Source organism: Triticum aestivum, chromosome 1A (assembly GCF_018294505.1).
Source record: "Triticum aestivum cultivar Chinese Spring chromosome 1A, IWGSC CS RefSeq v2.1, whole genome shotgun sequence".
NCBI classification, from domain to species: Eukaryota; Viridiplantae; Streptophyta; class Magnoliopsida; order Poales; family Poaceae; genus Triticum; species Triticum aestivum.
The window spans coordinates 136365673-136383485 of record NC_057794.1 but is presented as its reverse complement, the minus strand read 5'-3'; positions in this window follow the sequence as shown (position 1 = coordinate 136383485).

Here is a 17813-nt window from a genome sequence, read left to right as displayed (position 1 = left end):
GTTCTTCAACCTCCTCCACGTTAACGTGGTTCACTTGTCCTCTTGTGAAGGGTTGGGATTCTTCCCAGAGTTTCCATTTCCGTTGCCATTCTTTAACTCTGAGCAGTCATTGGTGTAGTGTACAGTCTTCCCACACTTGTAACAGGTGACATGACTCAGGTCCTTCTTAGCGGGTGTTGCTAGATTGGAACGGTTATGTCCGTTGCTTCCTCCATTCCCATTCCCATTTCCATTATTAGGGCCACTGTGGTTATGCGAACTCCCTCCATTATGAGTATGGCCTCCATGGTTATGAGTGTGCCCTCCCGAGTTCGGGGTAAAACCAGGCTTCTGCTGAGCTCCAGAATTGTACTTCCCTTGTCCATACTTCCTTTTGTGGCTCTCTATCTGCTGTTGTTTGCTTTCAATCATAAGGGCCCTATCTACCAACTCTTGGTAGTTAGTGAATGTTGCCACCATAAACTACATACTCATCTCATCATTCATCCCTTCCATAAGCTTCTCCTGCTTCGCGGCATCTGTGGCCACATCATCTAGGGCATAGCGAGCTAACTTACTAAACTCATCCACGTACTGCCCCACGGTATGATTTCCTTGGCTTAAGTTGTGAAACTCACGCTTCTTCATACTCATTGCTCAAGTTGAGACATGGGCTATGCAGAAAGCTTGTTGAAACTAATCCCATGTGACATTGGCTATGGGAAAAGTGGCTGTGTAATTCTCCCACCATGAGGCCGCGGGTCCATCCAATTGATGCGTGGAAAAATGCACCTTCTCAGCATCGGTGCAACCTGTGGTGGTCAGCTCCCTTCCAATCCCGCGGAGCCAGTCATCAGCAACAATTGGCTCGGTGCTACTGGAAAACACCGGCGGATTCACCCTTAGAAAATAGGCTAAGTTGTCAACTGGAGGTGGTGGGGTGGGTTGTTATTATTGTTGTTGTTGCCTTGGTTCTGGACTAGTAGCTGCATCAAGGCATTCTACTATTGGATCAGCTGAGTGAGCTCCGGTGGGAAGACAAATCTGGGGTCATGTCTCGGAGGCACCTGATAGGTTTAGAGGGGAGAGATTAGAATACAGTGAGGTCTAGAGAGAAATAACTACCCATATGCACATGAGACAAACACATTCATATCACACCACTCAATTCAAAACAAGGGCATACAAACGATCTAGCTACCGTTACAAAATACTCGGAGTACTACTATATACATGAGGGAATACTATTGATAATTTGGTGGTCGACTAGAAATTTTGATCGGAAGAAGACTCCATTATATCTACTCCAGCTTCGTCTTCATAATCATCATCACTGTCGGGGTCGAAGTCGGTATCGTCGATGATGATGTAATCTTCGGGACGGTTGTCCTCTCCTGGCGCGGGGTCTCCCATGAATACTCCTAGCTTCTACTTCAGGTCTTCATTCTTCTCTAGTAGTACTGCAACTTCCTCTTCATATCCATCGCGTGTAGACTTGAGTTCCTCTTCTAGCTCCATGTTCCTGGTCATCACCTTCTTCAGGTCTATCATGCTGGCGCATATATGGTTCTCCTAACGACGAATGTGCTGGTTCAACTCCTGAATGTAGGCTACAATGGACTTGTGCCTCCTGGTGCAAATCATCTCCCATTGCTCATCTCGGCGTCCACATATCTGGTAGATGGTGTCCTTAAGATCCTTGTGGTAAACTTCGCCGATGCATCCCATGGCGATGTGAGCCGCCATGATCTTTCCTAAACTCCAGGTTGGTGCATCAAAGAAAAACTCTATGGGCTCCGTAACTGGTGTGAATGTCCTTCCTGGAACATGTACTGAAATTGTCCAGCGCTCTTCTTCCAGTACAGTGGCGGTGTAGGTCCCGGTGAAGCTTGGTATTCCGATGTTCAGGTATCTAGGGGCCTCCTTCAAGTGTCATCCAAAAGGGGTGTCTTCATCCGGTTGAGCAAACTTGTTCCATGGATCCGCCATCTATAGAGTAGAAAGTGGAGAAGAGTCAGAAATGAGTAGAGAAGAGTGTCCTATGGCTCATCTTAGTGGTCGCGTCCTACTGTCAGCGTCTGCTTTGATACCATCTTGTAATGATTTGACCTCAAACGGTCAAATCTCTGTGTATAAGTGTCATCCCTGAATCGGTAATGTTGACACACACAGTACTCGAGGATTTATAATAGAGTTCAATCACACACTTATTACATCGAATGTCTCAGAAGAGAACTTCTTACAATAATACGGCTAAAGGCCATCTAAATAAGATAACAACGGAAGCTTCGAAGGTAAATGAGTCCATCAACTCCAACCGCATAGCTTAGTGCATGGAAACGACCTAGTGCACCTTACTCTTCATCTGAAAACTCTGCAACATAATACGTTGCAGCCTGTGTAGGTTAGCACATGGAATATGCTGGCAAGATAACACTATAGAGCAAAGAACAAGTAATAGCTATAACTATATGCATATGTGGCTGGTGGAGGCTCTATGGTTATCATTTTGCCAAAAGCCAGTTTTTCCCTACAACAAAGGAATATAGTTTATTTAACTACAAAGTTTGTTGAAAACATTGAGAATGATAACCCCATCTCAATCCCAAATTAATAATCATTAACCCAACAAATTAATTATGTAAAGTGATGAGATCAACATAGTAATTCAAGCACCAGATACTCAAGATGTCCATAACCGGGGACACGGCTAACCATGATTAGTTTATATACTCTGCAGAGGTTTGCCTACTATTCCCCACAAGACTCGATCTCCTCCGTTGTATTTCTCGCACTGCATGATGTTTGAGAAATGGATGACCGAGACACAGTCTTTCCAAAGAGGTCACCTTAACCGGTAGATAGGCCGGTACACCTACAATCCCCTACATCTGCTAGCCCATCATGGAAAGGATGCCCACAACTTACTCAACTATGCCAGAGCCCATAGTGGCTTGTGGCTGCACACGGAAGTTTCCAACATGAATAACATAATGATCCCTTTGAGCCTGGGTGGCGAACCATAGGAAAAATCACACGGATACCCCGGGATTCTCCTTTGGACAACATTGGATTTCCCCAGGTGCCCACAAACCAATCCACCCAGATGTGTGTTAAAGTAGCCACTTAATTAAACCTTTAGTTTATAATAACACTCACAACTGTCACGAATTACTCAAACCAAACCACATCTATGAGCATAGCATAGCAAAGTATAATAAGCGTAACGTAGTAACACCCCAGGGTTTGAATAAAAGGGCAATAGGTACTACCTCAACAACTACTTCCCAATACCCACATGTTAAACATATCCTGCTCATGCAATGTTTGAGGACTGAGACTAAAAAGTGGGTAATAAGGGATATGATCAAAGTGTTACTTGCCTTGCCGACGATCTGAAAACCCTAGTGACTCGTAGTAGCATGCTTCGCACTCCGGAAACTCTATCGTGAACAAACAATAACATACATAAGCACTCAAGCATAAGATGCAAGGGTAAAACTCAAATGAAAAGATCCAAACTGAAAGTTCGACTGAAGAGTTTCGATTTGCGAAAAGAATCAACCAAAACAGAGCTACAAAACTCAAATTACGATCAAAAGAAGTTCGAATTCAAATCTGCTTGTAACCAAATTTTAATTTGTCAAAACCACGTTCAAGTTGGTTATCTGGAAAGGGGGGAACAAGACAAAGATTTTGGTGTTGGTTTCACTGGATTTGGACGAACGAGCAAAAAGTTGTGAGGGTTTGAAGATCAGGGACTAATCTATGAGGAAAGTATTCGTGGATAGGTCCCTGGCCGAAAATAAAAGAAAAAAGAAAAAACCTATCGAACGAACATTCGCTAACAGAACCAAATGAACGAACGTTGTTCACTACTGCGGGTTAACCGACGAACGTCCGCAAATTAGATCCGAACGAAAACAAACGAGAAAAACCCTAATCCTAAAATAAACCGATCTAAACCGAAGAACCGAAAAAAAACCAAAAACGAAGCGGTGAACCGGGAGGTTTTGTACCGGTTCACATCGACGGCGGTCAACGGCGACGGCGGAACTCCGGCTGGGCGGCGAGGCAAAGTGGCGGCGCGGGGCTGCAGGAAGGGCGGTGTCGGCGAGCGGCGGCGCGGTCGGCGACGGAGCAAGCGAGCGGCGGCGGCGGCGCACAGCAACGGCAGGCAGCATCGGCTGCGGATGAGGCGAGGTGGGGAGGAGGCGGCGGTATATAAAGGGCTCGGGGGGCGGCTGCTTGGAGGAGGGGGTGCTGGGTCGGACCGGGAGTCGTGCCCCGGCCGGACTCGGGCGGCGCCGGCGCCTCGGTCTCTCCACGCAGGAGGAAGGCGGCGCGGGAGTGGGCCGGCCTACTCGGATGGGTCTTCGGCCCAGTCGGGCGGGAAGTTTTTTATCTTCTATATCTAAATAAGGGCACCCCACTAGGTGATTTTCCTGCCTTCTCATGAAGCCACATCACCCCAATTGTTACAGCCGTTGATTCAAAAAAGTTGAGAAGCCGCAACCATTTGATCAAAGATTCATGAAATTACTAAGCACTGCCACCGCTAAGCATACCGATTCGTTCTTTTCCTAGGAATACCGCTCGCTACTGGCCTCTGACTCAACTTTTTGGGCTGGGCGTATAGTTCAGCGATTTTTGGAGACAAAAAAGCCCATTTGAAGCCCACGGGTCTCCATCATTGGAGACTACCATGACCCAAAGCCTTGCCTAAAAAAACATTGCGTGACCGCGCCGCCGCCAGCCGCTGCGACCTGCGCCTTCTATCTTCCCCACGAAGCGGATTCCACTTGCTCTCTATCTTCTTCAATCTCCATCAAATCCCACTATTATTTTGCAATAGAAACGGTTCCTTCTCCCTCCATTAAATCCCACTACTCTGGCGATTCAATTGCTCCTCCCATCTAATATTTCTTTTCGGTCATGCGCGAGGCAACGAGTGATGGTGAGAGGTCTTCCTCCCCAGTGACGAGGTCCCTCCGCGGCCGTCCCCGCTATGCCTCCGGCTTCCGGATCGTAGGCGCCCCCCGCTCTAGAAGCAGAGCACCTTGCAAAGGATGCAACCGCACCGAGATCGGCCCAACTATTACCTTGCGGAGGCGCACCGGCGGCCTCAGCAGAAGGCCGGGAAGACTCCCTATGGCGGCAGCAAACCATGTTCGGCGCTGTCGCATCTCGCGTGTCCTCTACTCACCATCCCGACCACGCGACAGGGCCGCAGGGCCAGATAGTGTCTACTGTGGTTCACTAGCCTAAGTTTATGAGCGTGTGAATCATCTTCTTGAACACCAACCTTGACGACGTTCAGCCGGATGTGTACATCACGGGCGGTATAAGTCTTCTGCATGGGCGTGGCGTCGAGGGGAGATCACACGTGCAAGATAGCTGTTGATGGTCTCATCCTCGAGCATCATGATGACCTTGGAATTGATTAGGTGCATCAGCAGGATGCTTGACGACCTCCACTTGCACATCGATGTCCAGGTACTACAAGATATACATGAGTCGACATATTTTCCCTTTGTTTCAGACTTTGCTGAACCCACCTATTGATTTGAATCCTAAACCAAGAATCAACCTCACGTCATCCATTTGCCAAAGCCGGAGGCCGTGGCATCTGACAGTACATGCACTTGCGTTAGAATTACAATACATTCTGGTTTCATCTATTTAAGTGATGTGTTATAGTCTATGATAGCAAATTTATGACCGTTGTTGATTCAAGATACTTAGGTTGCTCGAAAGATGTTTGATGACGTGACTCTTCTACTATCTACCAAATTAAAGAGGATTGAGAAGGTAAGAATGTTTAGTGTTCTTTGTGTTAAGATTTACTCTGTTTGTATCGATCGACTAAATTTCCGGCGCCAAGAAAATAAATGATTCAATCAGATTAACCCTACGTCTACCCAATATACTTCTGTCAACTAGACAATGCAATATGGTTTAGTCAGATTCATGAAATCCTTTATTTGCCTCAAGTATAGCATGCATAGTTTAGCAGTAGTAATATTCTTTTGTCAATGTTTCCAAACAGATATATGCAGCAACCAAAAGCTGAATTAAAGGAGACACAAACATCAACAGAAGGAAATATGCGAGGAAGCTTTTCACAAATACTATGTTCGTAATGTTTAAATTTTTGCTTGATATATGAAACTCTGACAACCACCCTCTCATATTTATTGCACTGTTTAGACAAGAAATTTGGAGAAAGCGAAAAAATGGAGAAAAGGGATGATGGTAAAAGAAGGTTCGTAATTGAAGAAAAATATTATTCCACTATGAATAAAGATATGCGCTTAATCTGAATGATAATGTTCTTCCTTTTTCAATCATCTTTCTGTTATAGTTTTTACGGTTTATTCTTAAAGTAATTTTTTTGCTCAATTTCCCGCCGCAACGCGCGGGGTATCTACTAGTTTAAATAAAATCTCGCCCAAAGAAAAACCTAATAAATTATAAAAAATACTAAAAATACCAGAAACAATTTTCACCGTCTAAACCTAATATTTATAACAAAGTGAACATTTTTCTAGCCTAAAGATGCAATTTTCAAAAATGCATATTTTTCTCATTCAAATAAACTATAAATTTGATTTTAAAGTTTCTTCTCCAAAATTCCTCTCTTTAGAAGAAGTCATATTATCTTCACTCTTTTATTTTGAATATTGGAAATAATTTGGAGAGAAAATTATTAAAACCAAATTGATCCCCTTTTCAAATTAGAAAAAAAATTCAAATATGAAAATGTGTGAAACCTCCAACTCTCTCCTTGGGTCCTTGAGTTGCTTAAGATTCTAGGATGTCAACCAAAATGCAAATGAAAATATGACATGCATATGATGACCTATGTATAACATCCAAATTGAAAATTGGGATGTTACGAACCTACCCTCCTTAAGATGAATCTCGCCCTCGAGATTCAGGTTGGCTAGAAAATAGGTGTGGGTGGTCTTTCCGTAGGTCTTCTTCTCTTTCCCAGGTGGCTTCATCCTCGGTATGGTGGCTCCACTGAACTTGCAAAACTTGTTAACCTTGCCACGGGTAACTCGGCTGGCAAACTCGAGGATCTTGACTGGTTTCTCCTCGTAGGTCAGATCATTCTCCAACTGAATTGCTTCTAGGGGCACAGTATCACTTAGAGGAATATCGGCCATCTCAGCATGGCACTTCTTCAACTTGGAAATGTGAAACACATCGTGAACTCCTGACAATCCTTCAGGTTACTCCAACTTGTAGGCAACTTCTCCCATACGTTCCAAAACTCGATATGGTCCTACAAATCTCAGGGCAAATTTCCTTTAACTCCAAATCGTTTAACTCCTCGGAGTGGTGACACACGAAGATATGCTCGGTATCCAATTTCATAGACTACCTCCTTGTGTTTAGTATCGGCATAAATCTTCTACCTGGACTGAGCTACCTTCAATCTATCTCGAATCAACTTAACCTTCTCGTCAGATTCTTTGATCAAATCTGGTCCAAACAACTCACAGTCTCCAACTTCATCCCACATTAATGGTGTCCTGCATCTCCTTCCATACAAGGCTTCGAACGGTGCCATCTTCAAACTAGCCTGATAACTGTTGTTGTATGAGAACTCTGCGTAAGGTAGATTTTCATCCCAACTAGATCTATAATATAGTGCACGAGCTCTCAACATGTCCTCCAGAATCTAATTGACTCTCTCAGGCTGTCCATCTGTCTGCAGATGAAAGGCTGTACTAAACTCTAGCCTAGTACCCAAAGTCTGGTGCAGCTGATTCTAAAACTTCGAGGTAAATTGTGTCCCTCTATCTGATACGATGGTCCTCGAACTCCATGCAGACATACCACTACTAGAAAAAGGGCTATAGATGGGATTGACACTAATGGCGCACCAGACAAGCGGTGCGCCATTAGTATATACTAATGGCGCACCACCTTCTGATACGCCATTAGAGTTGAAACTACTAATGGCGCACCTGGCCCAGGGTGCGCCATTAGTATCAATTTTTTTTAACTAGTGCGCATGTCCAAACATACTAAGGGCGCATCCAGACACAGTGCGCCATTACTAGTTGTAACTAGTAATGGCGCACCTGCCGGAAAGTGCGCCACTAATGTTGTTTTTTTATTATATTTTTTATTCCCTTTTTTGCAAAACTACTAATGGCGCACTGTTCCACCGTGCGCCATTACTAGTTTAAACTAGTAATGGCGCACTGTGGGACAGTGCGCCATTAGTATGTTTTTTTTGCAAAACTACTAATGGCGCACCACCAGAAGGTGCGCCATTAGTAACCTGGATTACTAATGGCGCATTTAGAGTTGGTGCGCCATTAGTAAGTGGGCAGCAACAAGATATTTTGGACAGCCTCTCCTACCCACACTCACTTTCTCCCCACTTCATTCTCTCCACCTCCTCCTTGTCTCGGGTGCCTCCTCTTTTTCACCTCATTTCCACCATAGATTCATTCAATTTAAGTGGTTAAATTACCTTGTTTTGATAGGTAAGTAAGGGGGAAGCTATATTTATGTTGTTCTCCCTACAACAATGTGCACATGCACTTTTTATGGCCTAGCTAGATCTATGTATGTTCGTGGTGTTGCATATGTTTGTGGTGTTGCATATGTGTTTGTGTTTGGAGGTGTACCGGTATTTGAAATGCGATAGTTGCCAATATTTTGCCGGAATGTTGATTCATTTCCGTTTCGGCGAGAATTTTGGCATTAAGCATTCTTTTTGGTCCTATTTTTAGGGAAAGTCATGCCAAATTTTTTCTTGGTTCTAAAATATCGTTTTGCTCTACCCCGCAGGCGACCATGGTCCGCATGATGACCGAAGGCATCGTGAATAGGTTTTTGAGGTCCGCGAAGGCCGAGATGCTTCAAAAGAACGAGATGGAGATAAGATGTCCGTGTCGAAGATGCAAGCTGAAGAGCCTTATTGCGGACCCGGAATCCGGGCAGGTGCGGGACCACCTGCTCTTGCGTGGTTTCATGGATGGCTATCGGTGGCAAGGTGATGAAGATGACTACGAAGTCGTCCATGGGGGCCGGGCAAGAAATGAGGAAGGGCAGCAAGACAACCACCGCGGCTCGGGCGGGCGAGAAGACGAAGAATCCCCAGGAGATGATCACGACGGTGATGCTGTACACAGTCATCATGTAGAAGATGCAGGACATGATGATGAGGAAGATGCCGGAGCAGACGACGGGCATGATCATGAAGATGATGATGCCGGCGGAGCAGACGACGCTGGACCATCGATGGGCTGGGTGCAGGACCCTCATATTCAAGAGCTGCTTCTCAAGCAGACGGATAACGCAAGAGTGCCGCCCGAGAGAAAGCCAAGATGGATCAACTTGAGTTAGACGCGGTTACTCCATTGTATGAAGGATGCAGGCCCGAGGATACCCGCCTGAAAGTAACGCTCATGGCTCTGGAGATGAAGGTAAAACACAAAATGACCGACGCATGCTTTCGACGAGAACATGTCATTCTGGCACGAACGTCTTCCCGAGGGGAACAAGTGCCCGACCAGTTTGGAGGAGGCAAAGAAAATCGTGTGTCCTCTGGATTTACCGCACGTGAAATACCATGTGTGCATGAAAAATTGCATCATTTATTAGGACGAGCACGCGGAGTCTACCATATGTCCGGTGTGCGGCGTCACTCGATACAAGAAGAGGAAGAAAGCTCCTCGAAAAGTGGTGTGGTACTTTCCGATCACTCCTCGTCTGCAGCGGTATTTCGCGGACCCTAAGGTAGCAAAGCTCCTGCGTTGGCACGCGGATAGGGAGGAGAAGAAGCGAGAAGATGACACAAATGATCCGGAGATAGATAAAAAAGACAAGATGCTGAGTCACCCTAAGGATGGGAGCCAGTGGCAAGCGTTGAACTTCGAAGACCCAGAATTTGGGAACGATCCAAGGAACATCATGCTGGGTGCGAGCACCGATGGAGTCAATCCGTTTGGCAGCTAGAGAAGCACACATAGCACCTGGCCTGTGTTTGTGTGGATGTACAACCTTCCCCCCTGGTTGTGCATGAAGAGGAAGTACATTCACATGAGTATGCTAATTGAAGGACCGAAACAACCAGGGAACGACATCAATCTGTATCTGGGGCTGCTGAAAGAGGAGCTTGACATGTTGTGGAAAACGCCATCCAATACATGGGACACCGCAGAGAAAGAATATTTCCCTATGAGAGCCGCGCTGCTCACGACGGTGCATGACTATCTTGGTTACGGATGTGTCGCGGGGCAGGTGGTCCACGGATTTTCTGGATGCGTCAAGTGCATGGATGACACAACGTATCGCCAGCTAGATAGAGATCCCGAGTCTTCGAAAACCATGTTCATGGGACATCGAAGGTGGCTTCGCGACAATGACCCGTGGAGAAAACGCAAGGATCTGTTCGATGGTGAAACCGAACCCCGAGGACGCCCGCGTACGAGGAGCGGCGAGGAAATAGACGAGCTGTTGAAAAATTGGAAAGACTGCCCACTGCCGGGAAAGAAGCAAAAGGCGCCAGAGCCGGGAAAGAAGCGAAAGGCGCCAGAACCGCTGCTGAAGGTATGGAAAACGAGGTCTGTTTTCTGGGACTTGCCATACAGGAAGATCCACCGTGTGCCTCACAGCCTTGATGTCATGCATATCACGAAGAACATGTGCGAGAGTCTGCTTGGTACCCTGCTCAACATGCCAGAGAGGACCAAAGATGGGCCGAAAGCAAGGGCAGACTTGAAATCAATGGGCATCAGGCAGGAGCTTCACGCTATATATGATGATCATGATGATGATGATGATGATGATGATGATGATGAGGCGATGCAGGACACGGAAAGTCGTCGCAAAGGCAAGAAGGCCAAGAAGACCGGAAATGACTACCCTCCCGCATGCTTCACTCTAAGTCAGGAGGAGATCGAGCAGTTTTTCACCTGCCTCGTAGGAGTAAAACTTCCTTACGGTTACGCGGGGAAGATAAGCAAATACCTAGACCCAGCGAAGCTGAAGTTTAGCGGGATGAAGTCTCACGACTGTCACGTGCTGATGACGCAGATACTTTCAGTTGCAATCCGTGGGATCATGGACGCGCACGTCCGTGAAACCCTATTTGGCCTATGCAACTTTTTCGATGTCATCTCTCGGAAGTCTGTTGGTGTGAGGCAACTCAGAAGGCTACAGGAAGAGATCGTGGTGATACTATGCGAGCTTGAGATGTACTTCCCGCCTGCATTCTTCGACGTTATGGTGCATCTGCTGGTCCATATCGTGGACGATATCGTCCAACTCGGGCCGACGTTCCTGCACAGCATGATGCCGTTCGAAAGGATGAATGGTGTCATCAAAGGATACATTCGCAACATGTCACGTCCAGAGGGAAGCATAGCCAGGGCTTTCTGACCAAAGAGTGCATCTCCTACTGCACGAATTATCTAGGCATCGAGAACCCCGTTGGTCTGCCCATCAACAGGCACCTCGGTAGGCTCGCTGGATGGGGTCACCGTGAGGGTCGTCGCGAAATGCATGTCGACTTCGAGGGTCGACTCGCCGACTTTGAAAGAGCAAACCTAGTCGCGCTACAACACATAGACGTGGTCGATCCTTGGGTGGTACAGCACAAAACCTTTATTAAGAAGACGTACAATGACCGAGGCCAACAGAGGACGGACGGAGATATACTCAAAGAGCACAACTCATGTTTCACGCGTTGGTTCAAGCAGAAGCTTCTGTCGTACCCTTTACATGAGGATTCTTCCGCGGAAGAACAACTCATATTCGCCTTGTCACAGGGCGCCGAGCACAACCTGATGACCTATGAGGCGTACGATATCAACGGCTACACATTCTACACCGAGGCCAAGGACATGAAGAGCGATGGTTATCAGAACTCCGGGGTAACGATGGAATCCTACACCGGTAACGACAAGGACAGATACTACGGAAGGATCGAGGAGATCTGGGAGCTGAGCTACGCTGGAGAGAAGGTCCCGATGTTCCGTGTCAGATGGGCCAAGAGCGTCCTAAAAGAAGACCGGTATTTCACCACCATGGTTATACCCGAAGCCAAATCCAAGACCGCGGGCGCAAACGTCACCGCGAAAAATGAGCCATGGGTACTGGCTTCCCAAGTGGACCAATGCTTCTTCATTACCGACCCGTCAAAGCCCAGTCGTGTTGTCGTGAGGAGAGGCAAAAGGAAGATCATCGGAATGGATGGAGTAGCCAATGAGCAAGACTTCGACAAGTACGGCGACCCGAGGATCGAACATGACGACGATGATGAAGTAGCAGCATACACCACAAGAAGAAGCAGGACCACCCTACCTAAAGGACGTCCGTTCCACAGAAGAACTCCATTTGCGAAAAAGAAGGGCAAGAAGATTGTGAACAGATAGCTTTTAAATCGTAGCCTTCATTTCTCGATTGTATTTAAATCGTAGCCTTGATTTCTCGATTGTATTTCATGGGCACTTTTTGAACTATCATGAATATTTTTAAATTTCATGGACACTCGATCTCGATCCCCCTCCATCTCGATCGCTATCCCACCTCGCCAGATCCGGTCCCCCTCGCTGCCGAGCACCCCCCGGTCCACGGCCGCCACCGTCGACCCCCCGCACCCTCAATTCCCCTACTCAACCGCCGCCGCCGACCCCCCGCACCCCTCCCCTACTCAACCGCCGCCGCCGACCCCCCGCACCCCGCGCACCCTCCCCCGCTCCACCGGCATTACTGTTTGATGATATTATTTAAAAAATTATTACTGTCTTATAAAAAAATATTACTGTTATGATTTAAACAAGTTTGAACATATTTAAACACAAATAAGTATCAAACAGCATTTTAAATGCATAAAAAAAATTGTGGAGCCTGGGAATCAAACCCAGGACCTCCTGGTGTGAGAACTGGCTGCTGAGCAGTCGAGCTAGTAGAGGGAACTTGGTCTGTATCAGGTCAGGTGGAAGATAACCTGTTGGCTCGAGCAGAAATAAAAAAAATACTAATGGCGCACCACGGTGAGGTGCGCCATTAGTATGGATGTACTTATGGTGCACCGAGGGGTGGTGCGCCATTAGTATTGTGCCATTGCTATAAGAAAAAAAAAACTATAATGGCGCACCGAGGGGTGGTGCGCCATTAGTATTGTGCCTCCCTATCCCCTCTCTCTCCCTCGCCCTTGCCCTCGATCCCCTTCCCCTCTCCTCTCCCGACGCCGCCCTCTCCTCTCCAGACGCCGCCGCCCCGCCGCCCCATCGTCCTCGTCTCCCCGCCGCCCCGTCGTCCTCGTCTCCTCGGCGCCGCTCTCCCCATCGCCCCACCTCGTTGGACGCCATCGCCCCGCCGCCCTCGTCGCCGGTGTCCCGGACGCCGCCCCGTCCACACCACCGTCACCGGAGCACCACCACCACCCGGACCTCGTCGCCTCCCGGACCTCGTCGCACCACCACCACCTGGACCTCGTCGCCCCGTCCACACCACCGCCCCCGTGAGCTCCCCCTCCTCTCCCCCTCTCCCCCTCTGTTGCTTGCTGCTTGCTGCTTGCTGCTTGCTTGCCGCTTGCTTGTAGTTCACTAATGCTGCTTGCTGCTTGCTGAAGAAATTTTTAATTTTTGTTACAATGCTGCTTGCTGCTTGCTGAAGAAAATTTTATTTTTTTTAAAATCTATGTGAGATATTCATAGCCATGAAGCCCAGTAGCCTGTAGTTCACTAAACTTATAGCCCAAGACCCAATTTACATGCTATACCCTTCAGCAACATTGCTTGCTAGAACTACTGTCACATGTGCACTTGGCAGGTAACACTAACTAAACCAAGCATGCAAAAAGGATCACATGTTTTAGAGCAGTATCTTCTACTACAACCTGTGGGTTTTCTTAGCTAAATTAGGCTATGTTCGTTTTGTGTCAGCTACTTGCTGTCCATGTTAACTTCTTTTCATGGTACCCATAGATTTGACTTTCAGTGTTGGTGATTCTGCAGTTGCTGTAGACTACTATAGTGATGAGTGTCTAGCTTTTGTAATCTACACTTCTTGGATAAGGATTTGCATGTGCCTTTGTACCATGAGTGATTCCTCTAATTAGCAGAAACTACTCATTCTTACTCCCCGCAGGTGGCTGGTAGTATCATCCTTGATCTATATTTTTTGGATGGTTAGTCAAAGAGCATGTGATTAATAAATTAGAGGAAGTGCATGTGATTAATAAATTGTGGATACCACTTGCATCTTTTCTATGTACACATGAAAAATCATGACGGTTTGCTTCAGTTTGTATGTGTCCAATTGTTTTCTTTTAATTTGACTGAAACTATCTATCTTGGTGGCACTTGCATCTCCTGTACATACATACATATGAATCAGCACCACACTTCTCTTCAGTTTGTATGTGTCATTTTTTTGGTTGAACTTTGACTGAAACCAACTGGATGAACTTGGCATTAATTCAGATTCAGTCATGTACTTTTTTATATAATAGAATATGGGTTCCATGAATTGTCTATCTGACCTTCATCTACATGCCTTTAAAATTCTTCAAGTGAAATTGCATCCTGCACCGTGTGTTTGTCAATCTAAGTTGAAATTGCATCCTGCCTACAAATCTGAAAGTGAACTGCCACATGCCTTCTGATTGAATCTTTGTTTGCAAAAATGCTGTTGTACTGTAGACGAACTGCCACATGACTGCTAGTATGACATTAGTTGGAGGTCACCTTTTTTGGGGGTAGTTTTTGTTTGGAGATTGCAATTGGAATTGTTGTATTTGGTGCATCTGTCAGTCAACTGCTGCTGACCATATGATACTGCTTGGAGATGCATATATTGTTTCACCTCTTCACATGCCAATGTATTTTCCATGTTGTGATGGAGGCCTTTTTTGCCTTGTCCACCCGAGAGGCCCTTGAGTTTGCTGGAATGTCAATTTACTTCCGTTCCGGCAAATTCGGGTACTCCATATGTCCTATTTTCAGCAAAGGTCATGCTGAAATTTTTCGTGAATTTTAGCATGACTTTGCTAAAAATAGGACATATGGGGTACTTGTGACTAATGCATGTTCCGGGGTATCTTAGTAGTTAATTAAGTAGGATCAAGTGCCCCAGCGTACTTGTGACTAATGCATGGATTTTAGGGTTCCTCGGTGTCGATAAAAACCGAAATGATGAAAGCTTAGGCTTTTAGGGTGCCTCGGCGTCAAAAAACCCTCAATGATAAAAGCTTAGCTTTTAGGATGCCTCGGTGTCGACAAACCCTAAATGATGAGACCATGATCTTGTTCCTTGACAATAACCAACTTTTTGACCAAACTTTGTTCCTATTTATAGAGAAACATGGCCAACAACGATGAGGCCGGGGGTTCGGGCGGCAAGAAATTCTGGGAGCTGTCCCAGGAGATGGAGGAACAACCTCACTTGTATGAGGACGCCGCCTTCCCCACCGATCCTGAGACCACTGATGGTACCGCCGAGGATGACCCCACTGATGCCACCACTGATGGTGCCGCCGAGGATGCCACCACTGATGATGGCGGCGCACGCACAGATGGCAGCCAACCGAAGAGGCAACGGAAGGACCGGCGCCCGACCGTGCTCCGCACCCTCAAGGAGGAAGTTACTGAAGTGGACTCCGACGGGAATCCAACGGCGCCCGAACGAATAGTCAAGGGGTACTCGCTTCAGCTCGGGTGCATTCTCCGGAGCACCATCTCGATCAACACCGAGAACCTGAGGCATCCTGACCGAGGGAATTTGCGCAACCTCCTCTTCACGAAGCTGCACGAACGATACAAGTTCCCCGCTGAATTTGAAAACACAAGCCTCAAAGGGAATAAAGTGAACAATGCTGCCCTCACGAAGATGAGCAAGGCCCTATCTACTTGGAAAATCAATGTGAAGAGAATGATCGAGAAAGGTGAGAGTTATGAGAAGATCAAGAAGAAAAATCCTTCGATCACAGAAGATGACTACAACGACTTCAAGATCAATTGCTCGAGCACCGCAAACTCCGAATCAAGTAAGTGGGGGAAAGAAATGCGGGAGCTGAACTTAGGGGAACACACACTCGGTCCCGGTGGTTACAGAGTGGCGGAGCCTATATGGGACAAGGAGGAGGCGGACCGTGCCGAGCAAGGCCTACCGCCCCTCTTCGATAAATACAGTGACAAGCAGACCAGGAACTTTGTCAGGGCCCGGTACAAGAAGGACCCGAAAACAAAGGAGCTTACCACGGATCCGAAGACCAGGGCGCTTGAGCTTGTTCTGGTAAGGAATACACCCCCGCGTAATTAGCTCCATATGGTTGCATTCTAATTAATGAAGCCAAATTTCTAAATGGTTCACATTCCTTCCGCAGGCGACTGAAAGCAGTAGCGCGGGGTCGACTAAGAGCAACCCTTGGGACACCACTCTAAATAGGGCGTTGAATGTAATGAAGAACAAGGATAAGCTCAGTAAGCCGACGTCAGCTGGTCGTGTGGCTGGCAAAGGCTTGTCGACAAAATGGTCGTCATACTATAACACTGGTGGGCGAAAGGAGAAAAAGACCAGCTCGGAAAGCCAGGCGCGCGAGGTTCAAGAACTCAGGGCACAGGTGGCGCAGATTCCGGAGATTGTCCAAGAGCAAGTGCAACAACAACTCGGAGCGACGATCACCGCCATTGTGCCTACCTTGATCCAGGGGATTAGTGCATGGATTGCGGGCGGCCAACAGGGGCCGCCCCCGATTCCTAGCTTCACGGCCAGCAACTCGTAGAACGCGATGGCGGGGCCATTGGTGTCTTCGGCGGAGGCGGCATTGGTGTCTCCGACGCCGGCACGGGAGCTTAATGCACCCGGGTGTACGTCGGCCGGCACCTCTGCAGCAAGCGGCCCCTCCGTCAACTGCACGCCCGCCGTTGGCAGTGCCTCGACATTAGCCGAGCTCGACGCCATCATCACAGTAACTAATTAAGCCTCTCTCGGCCGAGGACTTCATCTCCTTGCCTTTGACTGGGCATCCCTAACACCCTACATGTTTTCGTAGGGCGCCGCTCACGTTCTGTGCACTCTCCTGCACTTCATGAACAACGAGTTGGTCGATGTCGCCAAGGGAAAAATCGTTCAACCGGGCAACCCCTTGTTCCACGGTACCCAGATGCCACCCAACTTGTTTAGGGTTCAACTGGTTCGGGTGCTGCCAGGCTGCGACGAGTTGTTACCGCCGATTCGACCCGTTGGGGCCGACGATGATGACGTGATGACCCTTAGCGCCTGCCTAAGCTGGCCCCTGCTTTGGCAGAAGAGCCAGATTTGTTTGGGGGCGGGGAACACCACCCCAAAGACAACACCGCCAGTCATGCCGGCGCCAAGTCGGCCCCATGGCAAGACCGCTGCAACGGTGCCGGACATCCCTATGCCACCGGATCCAAACATGCATATGGCATAGGATCAGAACGACGACGACGATGATACATTTGCCAACATCGATCAGTACTTTGCCGATGATGGGTACGGTGGCGACTTCATGGGGCCTCCTTCTCAAGAACCCAACCCAACAAAAGACGTGCGCGATCTAGCTGGTACCGCGGAGAAGCCAAGTTGCAACAGGCGTTGTCTGCAGTTTAGATCTCAGGAGACGCCTCCAGCTGCTGACTTCATCGAGCCTCAGATAGGCGAGGTGTGAAATATGATCAGCCCCAACACACTCAAGAAGGCGGTCTGTGAGCAGAACTTGGTCCCATTACAGGAGAAGAAGAAGGCACGCAAAACAAAGACTAACAAGGGTGCGGGCCAGCCGGCACCGAGTACGATCCGTGCTCAGGACGGGCCACCTTCACCTGAGGATATCT